Below are 17,289 nucleotides of genomic sequence, written 5' to 3' on the forward strand. Positions count from 1 at the left end.
ACAGGGACCAGACACACGCGAAAATAAGGAGGTCAGAGCCAGGAAGCTGGAAGTTGAATTGATATAAAGCATGAATGGAGGTGGGAAGGGAATGAACTAAAGGGTACAAAATAGAGTCAAGATATGCAGACAGAAGTCTGTAGTTGGGAGATCTCCAGAGGTGATGAGGACAGTAATGACTTCTCTAAGTTTCTCTAAAAAAAATCTGAGTTACCTTTTTGAACTGTTGTCCATGTTAAAGATACCTACCCAGTACTAATCGGTAGGGATAAATAGGAGCATGTAGGTCATGCCAGCTGTCCAATGGAATCAAGGTTGATCTTTTACCCCAGTGCCACTTTCATGCTCTAATCCCATATACTGTACCTTAAATCTCCAGCTAAAAATTTATTGATCTGTCTTTAATATTAACCGCAATTCAGTTTCCACTTGTCTAGTAGATTCATCAAGCTGTGTGAAGGAGTTTCTCTCATCTTTGTCCTGAATGACCGGCCACTTATTTAGTCACGGTGACCATCATTCGATACTCCTCAGCCAAAAAAAACATCAATCCTGCATCTACCCTCTCAAGCTCCTTAATGCTGAACACTTTTCAATTTCTCACGCGGCTAATCCTCTCTCCTGTGAAAAGCCCACTGCCCTGGGCGTCAACCAAGTGACCCTTTGCTTCATTCTCTCTATCTTAGGAATACTGTTCCTTAGGTAGGAATAATCCATCAATACACAATCTCCCAGATAGGACTCTATATCACAATCTCACTAGGGCTCTGTATAATTGAAGCACGCTAGAATCCAAATCCTTATGCAATAAAGGCCACATAACTTTCGTCTTACTGCTGTTGAACCAGCATATTAATTTTTAGTGATTCTTTTAGGACACCCAAAAATTTCCGATCACAACACCTTTTAATCTCTCAAAAAGTTACTGGATGGCACTGAAGACGCATGTACAAGTCCAGAGGAAGATATGTAGCTGCTGTTGTTCTCATGGGCCTGAAGGGAACCAAAATGGTCAGGGGTATAATAAATGCGTGAAATTAAGGATTTTTTTTTAATTCACTGCAAATAAAGAAACTGTATGCTCTTTTAATGAAAATTATTTGTCGACAGTCTATTGAACTTGTTCTGCAAGTTTGCCAAGCTACTGGCCCGTTTTAGCGCTTCAGTTGCTCGGAAACCATACTTGCCACTCGAGAGCTGCCTTTTGACTTGGACATGGCACCACAGAAACTTCAACAGTCTGCAGTGCAGTCATGAGGAAGTTGTTCCCTATCAGAGGGTAAAGCATTCAACCCACACCGCATTTCCACTAAGGTGAATGGAAAAGCTCTCAAGGCTCTTCAAAGAGCAAGCAGCATTTTCTCCAGTATGCTGGACAATATCATCAAAATCCAGGTCATCTAGTCTTCATTGTTTGTTGTGGAAACTTGCTGTATGAAAGGTTGCTGACAGTGACTCCAATTACAAAACTGTAGGGGTGACAAACACACTGGAACATCTAAAGACATTATGTACAGTGTAGCAGCTAGCACAACACTATTGTTCAATACAGACTACATCCATTGCTCTACCTTCAATCACCCTTATCAAAAGTAAGTAGTTTGTACATTTCTCCGTGACTGTGTGGATTCCTCACAGTTGCTCTGCCTTCCTCCCACAGTCCAAAGACATACTGGTTGGTAGATTAATCGATCATTGTAAATTGTGCTGTAACCTTTTTGGATCAGTAATAGGGATTCTTTCTAATTGCTCATATTCCTGGTTTAACCATTCTTCTTTGGCTTTTTGACATAAGCTTTTAACTTTTTTATCTAAGGGCTTATATTCTACAGGATTTGCTTTCTTCTGTCTCCTTTCTTCCATAAGATTTTTGATTTCATCTGTCATCCATTTATTCTTTGTGCTTTTTTCTTTTTTAGGAATCACTGACTTTGTTGATTCTACCAAGGCATCCTTTAGAGAGTTAAACTTTATTTCTACATGATTGCTATCATCTTCAACATATTCTATTTCTAGACTTTGAAATCTATTCCCTACTTCAATTGTAAATTTTTGTCTTAAGTTTTCTTCTTTAATTAATTGCAAGTAGTCAAGGGATTGTTCAGGTTTTTGCTTCTTTAGTTTTTTAAGTCTTACTTTTACATGACGTATTACTGGGTTATGGTCACTATTACAGTTTGCACCTGAATAAGTTATTCAAAATATTACAGGAAACTCTAGATCTAGATTCGAAAGATCTCCATCTAATCAGAAATCTGTACTGGGAACAAACTGCCGCTGTAAGAATAGATGGAGAAGTGAGTAAGTTTACAAAACTCAAGAGAGGCGTTAGATAAGGGTGTGTTTTCTCCCGATTTGTCTAATGTGTACAGTGAAACAATATTACAAAAAAAAGAGAAATCTTGGGAATCAAAGTTGGCCGTGAAAACATTAATAATTTTAGTTATGCAGATGACACTGTGTTCATTGCAAGTACAGAAGAACCACAAAACTTAATTGATATAGTTGTTGAAGAAAGTGCAGAAATGAGTCCATCTATCAATTGCCAAAATACAGAATGTATGGTGATATCCAAAAAGAAGAAGAATTCTATCTGCAGGCTGAGAATAAACAGGGAAGACATAAAACCAGTACAGAACTTTTGCTACTTAGGAAGCTGGGTGACATCAGATGGCAGGTGCGACATGGACATCAAAAGAAGAATAGGGATGGCAAAGGACACCCTTACGAGAATGAAAAGTATACTGACCAACACTAAACTAGGCATGACAACCCGCCTCAGAACACTGAAATGTTACGTTTATCCAGTTATGTTATATGACTCAGAATGTTGGACAATATCTGGTAACATGAGGAAACGAATTGAAGCAGCAGAGATGTGGTTTTTGAGGAGGATGCAAAGAATATCATAGACGAAACAAATATCTAATGAGGATATCATGAACAGTAGCAAGCACAAAAAGAAAAATAACGTATGAGATCACGAAAAGGTAACGTGACTTCATTGGACATGTGATTAGGAAAGAGTTAGAATGCACGGTAATTATGGGAAAGATTGAAGGGGAGAAAGCAAGAGGAAGGCAAAGACAAATGATGATGGAGACAGCAGCCAGAGAACTGGAAATGAATACCAATGAATTGATCCACTTGACCCAAAACAGGAGTGTGTGGGCCATGGCAGTCAAAGCTCAAACTGGGCACGGCACCTGATGATGCTGATGAAATTGTCCTGTGATTAGGCCAGGGTTAAATCGGCGAGTTGATGGCAACATGGCTCGAAAGGCCAGAGGGTTTGATCTGTGCTGTTAAAATATTTCTTGTTACAGTATGTAACCTCAGTGGCAAAATCCCAGGCAAGGTAAAATCCAACACCCAGCAATGTTTTGGGTTTAAATTAAATTAAATGCTGAATGCAGATTTTAAAAATGTCTTAAGAGCTAATGTTTTCAAGACTCTTGATGATTTTAAGTCTTAAGCTGTTAATTTTAATGTTTGAGTAAGATGAAGATGACATTTGATTGCACTGATGGAGATAAAACCACAAACACTTTGGACACTGTTTTTCATTCAACAGTACTGAAACTCCTAAACTAGAAGCATCAAGCATCAGAGAACAGAAACTGCTGCAAAATGAAAACACTTTAATGTTACAGTATTCGTTTGGCCTCCTTCACTGTTTTAAAACAGCAAAAGTTGTGCAAACAGACCCAAGGACAGAGCACAGAATCGCAGCCCAATTCCAAGTCAATTCACTGATTCCTGTTCCTGAGCATTTTCTTCACAGCTCTGCTATTTCTTGACGATTAGGTTCTCATGCAGCATGAACACACCTTTTTGGAAGTCACCCCAATTGTTCCGGCAGGCTTAACCTTATACGAATATTTCAAAAAGCAACTAAACATTCCAGCAGAACAAGATCCAGGTCTGCAGAACAACAGCATCCTTTAAAAAAACACAAACACGAGGAAATCTGCAGATGCTGGAAGTTCAAGCAACACACATCAAAGTTGCTGGTGAATGCAGCAGGCCAGGCAGCATCTCTAGGAAGAGGTACAGTTGACGAAGTCGACTAACCTTAGTCCTGACGAAGGGTCTCGGTCCGAAACGTCGACTGTACCTCTTCCTAGAGATGCTGCCTGGCCTGCTGCGTTCACCAGCAACTTTGACGTGTGTTGCTTTAAAAAAAAACTCAATTTGAACAGTAGACTATAAATTGAACCTCAATTTTCCCTCCCCTACACCAAATCTAATCTCCACCTTGGTTTCACCCCCTCCACACACAAACATATTGTCCTGTGTCTTCTGTTCCCTCTCACTGAAACTCCACCCACCCCGATCTCAACTTTCCCCATAACTTTTCCTATACCTCCCCTACACTCCACCCTTCCCCTTAGTAGGACCAAATACTAAATAACAGGGGAACTGCAGTACTCAAGTCCAAAGATCCCTAAAAGGTGTCAATGTTGGGAAGAAACCACGAGATACAGTAATTAGATTATCTAAGTATCTGATCAGGGAGGTAATGGTGCCACTACACAAGAAATTGGGTAGACCATAGCTGGAGTACTACAGTCTGCAGGCAGCCTGTCCTGGGGTAGGGTGGTGGTGGTAGGGTGAGGATTAATGTTGCTTGTTGTATGCTGGCTGTGTGTTGCTCAGCTGAACATTGTACACCTGCTATATTGGTGCTAGAATGTGTGGGCAACATTTGCACATCCTCAGATTGTGATGGTTGTTCATGCAAATGATACAATTCACAATGCTTTAATGTACATGTGATCTCTACAGCCACACTGGAGACGGTAGAGATACACCAAGATGCCCTGTTTCAATTCTGAAGAGGTTGCATTTGTTTACCCTAGCAGGTGGAGGCAGGGGGTAGAACTACCTGAATGAAACATTTAAGACGAAAAGGCATAGGAGCAGAATTAGGCCATTTGGCCCATCAAGCCTACTCTACCATTCCATCGCTATTTATTTTCCCTCTGAACCCTATTCTACCTTCGTCCTGTAACTTTGACACCCTGACTAATCAAAACCTTATCAACACACAAAATGCTAGAGGAAGTCACCTCAACTTTAAATACACCCAATGACTCCATTCAAACCCCCTCCCCTGATTCCTTCTTCTAAGTTTCTCTCCAATCACCTGCCCTCGTCCCATCCCAGATTGCCTTATCCTCTCCTCTTCCCAGATTCCCTCTCTGCATCTCAGGTCCCCATCCCTCATCTCCTCCACTTTCCTTCCTCTTCCCTCAGTACCCTCTATTCATCTCCCTTCCACTACCCCTTCACTAGTTCCCTCCTTGTCCTTCCCAGTCCCATCCTCCATCGTTTCCATGTTCCCCTCTCCGCTGGCTGCCTCCCTCTCATCCCCTTTCCCACCACTATCCCCTCCTTGCCTTTTTCCGCCCCCCTCCAGTTCACTCCCATCTCCTCCTCCCCTCCTTTCTGTTCCCTCGTCCTCACACCACCCACTCTCCTCCCCGTCCCCTGCACCCAGGCTCCATTGAAGCCGAAGCGGCCGCACGCTCACCGGATTCAAACGCCGCTGCCGTCCAGCCGAGCCGCCGCTGCCAACCGGCGCCGTTGTACTGTACGAGTCCCATCGACGCACTGCGTCAGAGGTCACCAGCCGACCCACAACATGCGCATGCATCCTTAGCCGCCAACATATGCGCATGTCTCTTTCGACCCTGCTGCAATGCCATTGTTCTCTATTAGTAGTGACGTGTTGAAGCCGTCATCTTGAGTGTGGCATCGGGGTGAAGGGACACCTGGGCGGGGCTTCTGGGCAAGTTGCGCTGTGAAGTTGGGTTCATCTCCGACCAAGTCAAAGTTCAAGTTATTATCAAAAGGTCATATTACCGTTCAGTACCTTGAAATTTATTTTCTTTCCGGCAATTACAGGAAAATAAAAATAAAATAAAAATAAAAATACGTTAGAATTTATGAAAACTATACATAAAGATTGACAAGTAACCAATGTGCAAAAGAAGACATAGAACATAGAATAGTACAGCACAGTACAGGCCCTTCGGCCCACAATGTTGTGCCGACCCTCAAACCCTGCCTCCCATATAAGCCCCCACCTTAAATTCCTCCATATACCTGTCTAATGGTCTCTTAAACTTCATCAGTGTATCTGCCAACACCGCTGACTCAGGCAGTGCATTCCATGCACCAACCACTCTCTGAGTAAAAAACCTTCCTCTAATATCCCCCTTGAACTTCCCACCCCTTACCTTAAAGCCATGTCCTCTTGTATTGAGCAGTGGTGCCCTGGGGAAGAGGCGCTGGCTATCCACTCTATCTATTCCTCTTATTATCTTGTATACCTCTATCATGTCTCCTCTCATCGTCCTTCTCTCCAAAGAGTAAAGCCCTAGCTCCCTTAATCTCTGATCATAATGCATACTTTCTAAACCAGACAGCATCCTGGTAAATCTCCTCTGTACCCTTTCCAATGCTTCCACATCCTTCCTATATGAGGTGACCAGAACTGGACATAGTACTCCAAGTGTGGCCTCACCAGAGTTTTATAGAACTGCATCATTACTTCGCGACTCTTAAACTCTATCCCTCGACTTATGAAAGCTAACACCCCATAAGCTTTCTTAAGGTTGTTCTCTGGCAAAGATGTGATTGGTAGGTGGGAAGCCTTCAAAGGGGAAATTTTGAGAGTGCAGAGTTTGTATGTTCCTGTCAGGATTAAAGGCAAATTGAATAGGAATAAGGAACCTTGGTTATCAAGGGATATTGCAACTCTGATAAAGAAGAAGAGGGAGTTGTATGAAATGTATAGGAAACAGGAGGTAAATCAGGTGCTTGAGGAGTATAAGAAGTGCAAGAAAATACTTAAGAAAGAAATCAGGAGGGCAAAAAGAAGACATGAGGTTGCCTTGGCAGTCAAAGTGAAGGATAATCCAAAGAGCTTTTACAAGTATATCAAGAGCAAAAGGATTGTAAGGGATAAAATTGGTCCTCTTGAAGATCAGAGTGGTCGGCTTTGTGTGGAACCAAAGGAAATGGGGGAGATCTTAAGTAGGTTTTTTGCGTCTGTATTTACTAAGGAAGCTGGCATGAAATCTATGGAATTGAGGGAATCAAGTAGTGAGACCATGACAACTGTACAGATTGAAAAGGAGGAGGTACTTGCTGTCTTGAGGAAAATTAAAGTGGATAAATCCCCGGGACCTGACAGGGTGTTCCCTCGGACCTTGAAGGAGACTAGTGTTGAAATTGCGGGGGCCCTGGCAGAAATATTTAAAATGTCGCTGTCTACGGGTGAAGTGCCGGAGGATTGGAGAGTGGCTCATGTTGTTCCGTTGTTTAAAAAAGGATCAAAAAGTAATCCGGGAAATTATAGGCCAGTGAGTTTAACATCAGTAGTAGGTAAGTTATTGGAGGGAGTACTAAGAGACAGAATCTACAAGCATTTGGATAGACAGGGGCTTATTAGGGAGAGTCAACATGGCTTCGTGCGTGGTAGGTCATGTTTGACCAATCTATTGGAGTTTTTCGAGGAGGTTACCAGGAAAGTGGATGAAGGGAAGGCAGTGGATATTGTCTACATGGACTTCAGTAAGGCCTTTGACAAGGTCCCGCATGGGAGGTTAGTTAGGAAAATTCAGTCGCTAGGTATACATGGAGAGGTGGTAAATTGGATTGGACATTGGCTCGATGGCAGAAGCCAGAGAGAGGTGGTAGAAAATTGCTTCTCTGAGTGGAGGCCTGTGACTAGTGGTGTGCCACAGGGATCAGTGCTGGGTCCATTGTTATTTGTCATCTATATCAATGATCTGGATGATAATGTGGTAAATTGGATCAGCAAGTTTGCTGATGATACAAAGATTGGAGGTGTAGTAGACAGTGAGGAAGGTTTTCAGAGCCTGCAGAGGGACTTGGACCAGCTGGAAAAATGGGCTGAAAAATGGCAGATGGAGTTTAATACTGACAAGTGTGAGGTATTGCATGTTGGAAGGACAAACCAACGTAGAACATACAGGGTTAATGGTAAGGCACTGAGGAGTGCAGTGGAACAGAGGGATCTGGGAATACAGATACAAAATTTCCTAAAAGTGGCGTCACAGGTAGATAGGGTCGTAAAGAGAGCTTTTGGTACATTGGCCTTTATTAATCAAAGTATTGAGTATAAGAGTTGGAATGTTATGATGAGGTTGTATAAGGCACTGGTGAGGCCGAATCTGGAGTATTGTGTTCAGTTTTGGTCACCAAATTACAGAAAGAATATAAATAAGGTTGAAAGAGTGCAGAGAAGGTTTACAAGGATGTTGCCAGGACTTGAGAAACTCAGTTACAGAGAAAGGTTGAATAGGTTAGGACTTTATTCCCTGGAGCGTAGAAGAATGAGGGGAGATTTGATAGAGGTATATAAAATTATGATGGGTATAGATAGAGTGAATGCAAGCAGGCTTTTTCCACTGAGGCAAGGGGAGAAAAAAACCAGAGGACATGGGTTTAGGGTGAGGGGGGAAAAGTTTAAAGGGAACATTAGTGGGGGCTTCTTCACACAGAGAGTGGTGGGAGTATGGAATGAGCTGCCAGAGGAGGTGGTAAATGCGGGTTCTTTTTTAACATTTAAGAATAAATTGGACAGATACATGGATGGGAGGTGTATGGAGGGATATGGTCCGTGTGCAGGTCAGTGGGACTAGGCAGAAAATGGTTCGGCACAGCCAAGAAGGGCCAAAGGGCCTGTTTCTGTGCTGTAGTTTCTATGGTTCTATGGTTTCTTTCTAACTACCCTAACCACTTGTGAGGCAATTTTCAGAGATCTGTGGACATGTACCCTGAGATCCCTCTGCTCCTCGACACTACCAAGTATCCTGCCATTTACTTTGTACTCTGCCTTGGAGTTTGTCCTTCCAAAGTGTACCACCTCACACTTCTCCGGGTTGAACTCCATCTGCCTCTTCTCAGCCCACTTCTGCATCCTATCAATGTCTCTCTGCAATCTTTGACAATCCTCTACACTATCTACAACACCACCAACCTTTGTGTCATCTGCAAACTTGCCAACCCACTCTTTGACCCCCACATCCAGGTTGTTAATAAAAATCACGAAAAGTAGAGATCCTTGTGGGACCACTAGTCACAATCCTCCAATCTGAATGTACTCCCTCCACCACCACCTTCTGCCTTCTGCAGGCAAGCCAATTCTGAATCCACCTGGCCAAACTTCCCTGGATCCCATGCCTTCTAACTTTCTGAATAAGCCTACCATGTAGAACCTTGTCAAATGCCTTACTAAAATCCATATAGATCACATCCACTGCACTACCCTCATCTATATGCCTGGTCACCTCCTCAAAGAACTCAATCAGGCTTGTTAGACAAGATCTGCCCTTCATAAAGCCATGCTGACGGTCCCTGATCAGACAATGATTCTCTAAATGCCTATAGATCCTATCTCTAAGAATCTTTTCCAACAGCTTTCCCACCACACTGCTAAGACTCACTGGTCTATAATTACCTGGACTATCCCTACTACCTTTTTTGAAGAAGGGAACAACATTCGCCTCCCTCCAATCCTCCGGTACCATTCCCGTGGACAACGAGGACATAAAGATCCTAGCCAGAGGCTCAGCAATCTCTTCTCTCGCCTCGTGCAGCAGCCTGGGGAATATTCCGTCAGGCCCCGGGGACTTATCTGTCCTAATGTATTTTAACAACTCCAACACCTCCGCTCCCTTAATATCAACATGCTCCAGAACATCAACCTCACTCATATTGTCCTCACCATCATCAAGTTCCCTCTCATTGGTGACTACAGAAGAGAAGTATTCATTGAGGACCTCGCTCACTTCCACAGCCTCCAGGCACATCTTCCCACCTTTATCTCTAATCGGTCCTACCTTCACTCCTGTCATCCTTCTGTTCTTCACATAATTGAAGAATGCCTTGGGGTTTTCCTTTACCCTACTCGCCAAGGACTTCTCATGCCCCCTTCTTGCTTTTCTCAGCCCCTTCTTAAGCTCTTTTCTTGCTTCCCTATATTCCTCAATAGACCCATCTGATCCTTGCTTCCCAAACCTCATGTATGCTGCCTTCTTCCACCTGACTAGATTTTCCACCTCACTTGTCACCCATGGTTCCTTCACCCTACCATTCTTTATCTTCCTCACTGGGACAAATTTATCCCTAACATCCCGCAAGAGATCTCTAAACATCGACCACATGTCCATAGTACATTTCCCTGCAAAAACATCATCCCAATTCACACCCGCAAGTTCCAGACTTATAGCCTCATAATTTGCCTTTCCCCAATTAAAAATTTTCCTGTCCTCTCTGATTCTATCCTTTTCCATGATAATGCTAAAGGTCAGGGAGCGGTGGTCATTGTCCCCCAGATGCTCACCCACTGAGAGATCTGTCACCTGACCTGGTTCATTACCTAGTACTAGATCTAGTATGGCATTCCCCCTGATCGGCCTGTCCACATACTATGACAGGAATCCGTCCTGGACACACTTAACAAACTCTGCCCCATCTAAACACTTGGAACTAATCAGGTGCCAATCAATATTAGGGAAGTTAAAGTCATCCATGATAACAACCCTGTTATTTTTGCACCTTTCCAAACTCTGCCTCCCAATCTGCTCCTCTGTATCTCTGCTGCTACCAGGGGGCCTATAGAATACCCCCAATAGAGTAACTGCTCTCTTCCTGTTCCTGACTTCCACCCATACTGACTCAAAAGAGGATCCTGCTACATTACCCACCCTTTCTGTAGCTGTAATAGTATCCCTGACCAGTAATGCCACCCCTCCTCCCCTTTTTCCACCCTCTCTATCCCTTTTAAAGCACTGAAATCCAGGAATATTGAGAATCCATTCCTGCCCTGGTGCCAGCCAAGTCTCTGTAATGGCCACTACATCACAATTCCATGTATGTATCCAAGCTCTCAGTTCATCACCTTTGCTCCTGATGCTTCTTGCATTGAGGTACACACATTTCAGCCCTTCTACCTTACTGTCTTTACACTGTTTATTCTGCTTCTCTTTCCTCAAAGCCTCTCTGTATGTTAGATCTGGCTTTACTCCATGCACTTCTTTCACTGCTCTATCGCTCTGGGTCCCATTCCCCTCGCAAATTAGTTTAAACCCTCCCGAACCATGCTAGCAAACCTACCTGCAAGGATATTGCTCCCCCTCGAGTTCAGGTGCAACCCATCCAATCTGTACAGGTCCCACCTTCCCCAGAAGAGATCCCAACGATCCAAAAATCTAAAACTCTGCTCCCTGCACCAACTCCTCAGCCACACATTCAACTGCCATCTCCTCCAATTCTTACCATCACTGTCACGTAGCACTGGCAGCAATCCTGAGAACGCCACCCTAGAGGTCCTGTTCTTCAGCCTTCTGCCTAGTTCCCAAAACTCACACTTCAGGACCTCATCCCTCTTCCTGCCTATGTCGTTGGTCCCAACATGTATCATGACTTCTGGTTGCTTTCCCTCTCATACCAGGATGTCGTGCACCCGGTCAGAGACATCCCGGACCCTGGCACCCGGGAGGCAACAAACCATGCGGGTGTCCTTCTCACGTCCACAAAATCTCCTGTCTGCTCCCCTGACTATAGAGTCTCCAATGACAACAGCTCTCCTCTTCTCCGTCCCACCCTTCTGCACCACAGGGTCAGACTCAGTGCCGGAGGCCCTGCCACCGTGGCTCACACCTGGTCGGTCGTCCCCACCAACAGTATCCAGGACGGTAAACTTATTATTCAGGGGAATGGCTACAGGGGTGCTCTGCACTACCTGTCTGCTCACCTTCGCTTTCCCCCTTCTGACTGTCACCCAACAACCTGCTTCCGGCAGCCTATGTGTGACTACCTCCCTGTAGCTCTCATCTATGACTGCCTCATTCTCCCTTATGAGTCGAAGGTCATCCAGCTGCTGTTCCAGATTCCTTACATGGTCTTCCAGATCGCCCAGCCGTATGCACTTCTGGCAGATATGACTCTGCGGGAGAGGGGCGTTCCCCCAAGACTGCCACATCTCACATGAGAGGCACATCACTGTCTCAGGAGACATTGTAAAAACTAACTGCGAGCTAGCTTGTCCTCCGCCTCTTCTCGTCAAAGCCTCTCGAGTCAAAGCCTCAAAGCTCCACTCCTTCACTGGCCCACTCACGCACTGGCCGCTTTCCACAATTAGTGCACATTTAAAAACTAAATAAATACTGGGATGAGGAGGGGGAAAAAGGATCAACCATGATTGAATGGTGGAACAGACCCAGTTGGCCAAATGGCCTATTTCTGCTTCTACGTTTTATGGTCTCTGGTCTTAACATGAGTTGTAGAGTCCTTGTGAACCTGTAGTGTGGAATCAGCTCAGACGTGTAGTGAGTTAAGCAGACATCCCACCTCTGCAAAAACTCATTTCAGGGAGGTAGCACCATCAATTTGCGGGAGGCTTCCGGGAGAGGTGAGACATCTGCAATAGAGTAGCTCCTTAGCAGCCAGCCAGCTAGTTTAAATAACGTTAGCTATGCTAATGAACGAATGACACCTGTTAAACTCACCTCAACATGTCTTTTACAGTCTTAATCCACCATGGGCAGTAGAAAAGTCACTGTTGCAAACAGTGCAGCGAGCAACACTGTCATTATTTTGACCCCTATTAGGCAGGGGTACACTTTAGTGTAGTCTGGGGTGACGTACGTTTTATTTTTTTTGGAACACTCCGCCATGGCGCGCTCTTGCTCGCTCTCTCTCTCTCTCTCGTGGTCGCTCGTGTGCTCTCTCTAGCTTTCTCTCGCTCGCTCTCAAAAAAATTGATTTCCGTGATATTGTATATAATTTGCGGGCATCAGGGAGCCACTATTAATATGCGGGAGACTCCCGGAACTTCCGGGAGAGGTGGGATGTCTGGTTAAGTTACCCACACTGGTTGACTTAGATAAATTAGTTAAGAGAATGGGTAAAGAAGCAGTAGATGGAATAGTGTTGGGAAATTTATGGTCATGCTCTTTGGTAGAAGAAATAAAAGTGTAGATTATTTTCTAAATGGAGAGTAAATTTAAGAATCGGAGGAGTAAAGAGACTTGGGAGTCCTCATGCAGGATTCCCCAAAGGTTCATTCGCAAGTTGTGGTGAGGAAGGCAAAAGCGATGTGAGCATTCATTTCAAAAGGACTAAAATACAAAAGCAAGGATGTTATGCTGAGGCTGTATAAGGCACTGACAAGGAGTATCATGAGCAATTCTGGGCCCTCATCTAACAAAAGGATGTGCTGACTTTTGAGACGATTCAAGGGAGGTTTATGAAAATGATTCCAGGGTTAAACGTCTTGTCATATGAACAGCATTTAATGGCTCTGGGACTGTACTCAGTGGAATTCAGAAGAATGAGGGGTGACCTCATTGAAACCTATCGAATGGTTCAAGGCTTGAAAGAGTGGATGTGGAGAGGATGCTTCCTATGGTGGGAGAGTCCAAGACCAGAGGACACAGCCTCAGAATAGAGGAACGGAGATGAGGAGGAATTTCTTTAGCCAGAGAGTGGTGAATCTGTGGAATTCTTCACCACAGGTGCCTATGCAGGCCAAGTCATTGGGTATATTTAAGGCAGAGGTTGATAGATTCTTGATTGGTCAGGGCATGAAGGGATACGGGGAGAAGGCAGGAGACTGGGGCTAAGAGGGAAAATGGATCAGTCATGATGAAATAATGGAGCAGACTTGATGGGCTGAATGGCCTAATTCTGCTCCTATAGCTTACAGTCTTATGGTCCAAGAGCCTGATGGTTGAAGGGCAATAATTGTTCCTGAGCAACACACACAAAATGCTGGAGGAACTCAGCTGGTCAGGCAGCATCTATGGAAATGAGACCATTCATCAGTGCTGGAAAGGAGCAGGGCATGGCGTAATTGTTCAGGTTTAATACGGAAAATGTTTGTCACATTTCAAACAAGTAATGAAATCTATTATCTCACCAATTCAACAGTTAGAAGTCGTAAAAATAAATTATTGCATTCTTCCAGACAATTCTTGGGTGTGTCAATGTGAGGCAGCTAACAAAACAGTCTACGCCTCCTGAGTTTCATGTATTTTTTTACTTTGTTTATGTCACAAACCTCAGTACATTTATAGGTAAAACAAATTGGAAAATTCAATCATGTCAGTCACCTCTGATGCAAAATAATATAAAATGCCTTTGTGTTTACCACAGGGTGAACACAGTCTCATCAGATCTCGCGGTGGAACTTTAAGCTCTTTGTCGAACTGAACATATCTCGGTGTCAGAATCAGAACTAGGCTTATTATCATTGACATGAGTTGTGAAATTTGTTGCCATGTGGCAGCAGTACAGCGTCACACATAAAAGAGACTATAAATTTCAATAAGAATTACATGCAAAAATAATGAGTTCATGGATTCATTGTCCATTCAGAAATCTAGTGGCAGACTGGACAAAGTTGTTCCTAAAACACTAAGCATGCATCTTTAGGCTCCTGTGCCTTCTCTCTGATGGTATTAATGAGAAGAGGGCATGTCCTGGTTGATAAGGATCCTTAATGATGGGTGTCACATTTTTGAGGCATCGTCTTTTGAAGACGTCCTGGAAGGTGAGGAGGCTATTGCCCATGACAGATCTACGGCCCTCTGCAGCTTTTACCAATCCTGTGATTTGGAGCCTCCAGACCAGACAGTCATACAACCTGTCAGAATTCTCTCCACGGTACACTTGCAAAAATTTGCTAGTGTAATTTCAATATAGTGTGGAAAGTTTTGTAAAAGTTTGTACTCTCTTCCAGCTGTGTTCCTGGATACATTTATAATTGGAGCACTGTTACATTGTATCAATATATAGTTTCAAACCCCTGTGAGTGCACATCATACAGAGCCTCTCATGGTCCCAGAACACATCCGACACATTCAGGAAAGCACTCCAACTCCGCTACTTTCCGAGGAGGCTGAAGAGGGCTGGACCTTGCACGTCCATACTCTACGTCATTCTCACGCTACTGCCCGCGAGGGGTTTGTACATTCTCCCCGTGATCACGCCGGTTTTTCCGGTTTCACAGATGTACATGTTGGTGGGTTAACTGGTCATTGTCAATTGTCCTACGATTAGGCCGCGGTTAAATCGGAGGATTGCTGGGCGGTGCAGTTCAAAAGATTGAAAGGCCCTGTTCCACGCTGTATATCACGGCTTGGCTTCGCGAATGAAGATTTAGGAAGGGGGCTGCCCGCGTCTGCTGCGGGCTCGCTGGTGGCTGATGAGGCCAATACAGAACAGGCAGGCCCGGCCACAGCGGCTGCAAGGGAAATTCTGTTCTGGGTTTGGTGTTGCTGTGTCACGGTTCTTCCTCCTTCTCCTTTTGTCCTCAATGCCAGCCCTGCCTGCGTTCTCGAAGGAGGAGACAGACTGGTGAATGGTGTGTCACCAGGCCTCGCAATCGGAGGCTAGATTAGACCACTGGTGATGGTCAATGTGACAAGCACCAAGGGATTTCTTCAGAGAGTCCTTGTACCGCTTCTTCGGTGCCCCTCTGTCACGGTGGCCAGTGGAGAGTTCTCCATACAGCACAATCTTGGGCAGGCAATGATCCTCCATCCTGGAGACGTGCCCTGCCCAGCGCAGCTGCATCTTCAACAGCATGGCCTCGATGCTGGTGACCTCGGCCTGTTCGAGGACTTCGATGTTGGTGACGAGGTCACTCCAGTCGATGTTGAGGATGGTGCGGAGACAGCGTTGGTGGAAACGCTCAAGGAGTCGTAGGTGGACTGTCTTCAGCTCTACCTCACCGATGGTGATGAGGAGAGGGTGGTAATCTTCCTGAGGTGCAGGCTGATGGAGAACTTCTGTCTTCTTCAAGCTGACTTCCAGTCTGAAGAGTTCGGCAGCCTCTGCGAAGCAGGGTGTTATACGCTGCAGGGCTGTCTCTGTGTGGGCAACAAGGGCAGCGTCGTTGGCAAAGAGTAGCTCTCAGATGAATTGCTCCAATGTCTTGGTGTGGGACTGTAGTCGCCTCAGGTTGAACAAGCTGCCATTGGTGTGGTATTGGATGTAGACACCGTCCTCATCATCAAGGTCTTCTGTGGCCCTTTCGAGCATCATGCTGAAGAAGATGGTGAAGAGAGTCGGTGCGAGGACGCAGTCTTGCTTTACCCCGTTGCCTATTGGGAAGGGTTCTGAGAGGTCGTTTTTGTGTCTGACTTGGCTATGCTGATCTTCGTGTAGCTGGATGACCATGCTGAGGAACTTTGGGGGGCATCCCAGTCGTTCTCTGATCTGCCACAGACCTTCCCTGCTCACGGTGTCGAACGCTTTGGTAAGGTCGACAGATGTCATGTACAATCCCTTGTTCTGTTCTTTACATTTCTCTTGGAGCTGCCTGAGAACAAATAGCATGTTGGTGGTGCTCCTGTTGGCTCTGAGGCCACACTGGCTCTCTGGGAGGTGTTCTTCTGCAATGATGGGCACCAATCTTGTGAGGATTTTTCCTGTGATAGAGAGAAAAGTTAACCCCCAGTAGTTGGAGCAGTCGGACTTTTCCTCCTTGTTCTTGTACAGGGCGATGATGACTGCATCTCGGAGGTCCTGTGGTAGTTTACCTTGTTCCCAGCAGCAGACAAAGAACTTGTGGAGTTTGGTGCGTAATGCTGGGCCCCCACGCTTCCAAATCTCAGGTGGGATTCCATCAACTCCCGCTGCCTTGCCACTTTTCAGCTCCTCTATGGCCTTGACTGTCTCTTCTAGGGTTAGAATCTTGTCCAGATCTGTTTTCTCTGGCTGTTGCGGGATGCGATGAATTGCTGAGTCTTGGACCATGCAGATGGTGCTGAAGAGAGTCTGGAAATGTTCCGACCACTGGTTCAAGATGCCTTGTCTGTGAAGAGCACCTGACTGTCTGCACTGCGCAAGGGTCTCTGATGCGAAGGGCCGTACACCACTCTTAGGGCTTCATAAAACCTTCTGTAGTCACAAGTGTCTGCGCAAAGCTGAGTTCTCTTTGCAAGGTTGGTCCACCACTCTCGAAACTTGCGCTGGAGGTTGCTACATACAAGGTGGAAGGCTGATTTCTTATCAGGACAAGACAGCTGAGCAAGATGCGCCTGGTGGGTGGATCTCTTCTTCACCAGCAATTCTCGGATCTCTTGGTTGTTTTCATTGAACCAGCCCTTGTTCTTCTTTGTGGAAAACCCTAGGACTTATTCAGAGGTTTGCAGGATGGTGGTTTTTAGGTGTTCCCAAAGCACTCCTGGAGAGGAGTCTGTGGGGAAACTGGGATCCTGAAGCCTCGAGTGAAGATTCGTC

General features: G+C 45.1%; 1 protein-coding gene across 2 annotated transcripts in view; it reads right to left on the reverse strand.

Moving 5' to 3' along the window:
- gnptab (N-acetylglucosamine-1-phosphate transferase subunits alpha and beta) overlaps nucleotides 1-5,652 on the reverse strand; it is a 79,868-nt gene extending 74,216 nt beyond the window's left edge. The window contains exon 1 of one of the 2 annotated variants that reach the window (XM_063057643.1): nucleotides 5,537-5,652. The gene's annotated coding sequence lies outside the window, so the exon portion shown is untranslated. Of the gene's footprint in view, nucleotides 1-3,830; nucleotides 3,905-5,536 lie in introns of those variants that run through there. The other variant, XM_063057644.1, reaches the window with a different exon arrangement.
- Between the last annotated feature and the right edge of the window lie 11,637 nt (nucleotides 5,653-17,289).

Source organism: Mobula hypostoma, chromosome 9 (assembly GCF_963921235.1).
Source record: "Mobula hypostoma chromosome 9, sMobHyp1.1, whole genome shotgun sequence".
NCBI classification, from domain to species: domain Eukaryota; kingdom Metazoa; phylum Chordata; class Chondrichthyes; order Myliobatiformes; family Myliobatidae; genus Mobula; species Mobula hypostoma.